Source organism: Triticum aestivum, chromosome 6B, assembly GCF_018294505.1.
Source record: "Triticum aestivum cultivar Chinese Spring chromosome 6B, IWGSC CS RefSeq v2.1, whole genome shotgun sequence".
In the NCBI taxonomy this organism is placed as follows: domain Eukaryota; kingdom Viridiplantae; phylum Streptophyta; class Magnoliopsida; order Poales; family Poaceae; genus Triticum; species Triticum aestivum.
The window spans coordinates 228974172-228976530 of NC_057810.1; positions in this window are offsets into that span (position 1 = coordinate 228974172).

Here is a 2359-nt window from a genome sequence, read left to right on the forward strand (position 1 = left end):
ATGAAAAGCCGCGTCCGGCACATAGTCTAGTCTTCAACGTCTTCTCACCAGCGCAGAGCTAAGTGCTGCCACTGGGCATGGGCGGGAGCCCCCGAGGCCCAAGGGCGACACTCCAGAGACTCCGGGGCATGTACAGACCCAACTCATTATTACGTGAGAGTGTCACGTGTGGCGAGCTTCACAGGCACTGGGCCTTCTTCACAGGCACTCGGCCTTTCTTTGGGCAGCGAGCTTCACAGGCACCAGGCCTTCTTCACAGGCACTAGGCCTTTCTTCAGGGGTAGAACTTCCGGAGGTGCTGGATGTTCCAAACGTTCGGGATGGGCACCCCATCCTGAGTCTCCAGGCGCGTGGCGCCAGGCCTAGAGACGTGGACAACCTTGAACGGGCCCTCCCACATGGGTGAGAGCTTATGCAACCCTTCCCTGGAGAGCACCCGCCTGAGTACGAAGTCACCTACCTCGAGAGTCCTGGGGCGGATGTTGTGTCAATGATATCGCCGCAGCGCCTGCTGGTATCTTGCTGCCCGTAGCGTAGCTTCACGGCGGCGTTCCTCCCCCAGCACGAGGTCCATCCCCCGCATGGCGTCCTGCTGTGCCTCATCAAATGCCAGGACCCGCATGGAGTGATGCCTGACCTTGTGAGGGAGAACCGCCTCTGTTCCGTAGACGAGGAAGAATGGGGTCTCGCCAGTTGGCTTGGTAGCGGTAGTGCGGGTGGACCACAACACGGACTAGAGCTCGTCGTACCAGCCCCTGCCGCAGGCCTCCAGCTTCTTCTTGAAGGTCCTGGTCTTGAGGCCCCTCAGGACCTCCGCGTTGGTGCGTTCGGCCTGGCCATTACTCTGGGGGTGCGCCACCGAAGCATAGCATATTTGCGTTCCAAGGTTAGCACAATATGTTTTGAAGAAATTGCTGGTGAACTGCGAACCGTTGTCGGTGATGATGCGGTTGGGGACCCCAAACCGGCTCACGAGGCCCTTGATGAACTTGACTGCAGAACCGGCTGGGATGGTGCAGACGACTTCCACCTCCGCCCACTTGGTGAACTTGTCGATGGCGACATAGAGATAGCGGTAGCCCCCAGGCGCTCGAGGAAATGGGCCCAAGATATCCAGCCCCCAGACCGTGAATGGGCACGAGAGAGGGATGGTCTGCAAGCCCTGAGCTGGCTGATGAATCTGCTTGGCATGGAACTGGCAGGCCTCGCAGGACTTCACCATCTCGGTCGCGTCGTTGAGTGCCGTAGGCCAGTAGAACCCACTGCGAAACGCCTTGCCGACAAGGGTCCCTGATGATGAGTGGTGTCCGCAATCTCCACCGTGGATGTCAGCCAGCAGTTCCTTTCCCTGTTCCCTGGAGATGCAACATAGGGAAACGTCATTTGGCCGCTTCCGGTATAACTCACCATCTTGGATGCAGTAGGTCGTGGCCTGCCGGGCCACACGTTCTGCATCCTCCTCTTTCTCTGGCAGCGTCCCTTGCATCAGGTAGTCCTTGAATTCCGTGGTCCAGCATCCCTCCTAAGGCTCCATTGCCAAGAGTAGGCGTGCTCCCGAGGTCGGGCCACAGGCTAGGGCTCCTGTGGCAGGTGGCTGAGGGAGTTCTTCCCGAGGCTGCGCTGTGCTTGAAAGTGATGGTGCCACCGATGGCTTGAAGAGCCGTTCCTCAAAAATGCCAGGCTCCCAAGGCAGCCGCCTGGAATCCCTCCCGACGATGTCATTAACCTCTTGGTTGGTGCCACGGGCCACATGCTGCAACTCCAGCCCCCAAAACTGCTTTTCCATCCTGCGTACTTCCGCAAGATACGCTTCCATGTGCTCGCCCTTTGGCTCGTACACCTTGTTGGAGAAGTTGACAAGGAGTTGTGAATCACCCTTGATGATGAGGTGTTTCACTCCCAGTGCTGCCGAAGCTTTCAAGCCTGCTATGAGGCCCTCATATTCTGCTATGTTGTTGGAGACCTTCTCGCCCTGCTAGAAACAGAGCTGCATGGCGTAATAGAGCTTGTCCTGAGTGGGGGATATAAGCACTGCACCAGCCTCCGCGCCCTGCCGCGAGAATGCTCCATCGAAGTACATGACCCAGCCATCTGGTGCCTCACTTCCTGGGGAGAGGGACCGATCCTCGCCTGCCTCGAGCCCTGGCGCCTCTGTCCATTCCGCCACAGAATCTGCAAGTGCAGCTCCCGTGATGACCCTGGTTGTGCTGAACTCCAACTGAAATGCTTGCAGCTCAATGTTCCATTCGGCGACCCTTCTAGCAGAGTTGGGGCTCCTAAGTACCCTTTCCAATGGGTAGGCCGAGACGACCTTGATGGGGTGACCTTGAAAGTAGTGCCGCAGCTTACGCGAGGCCAC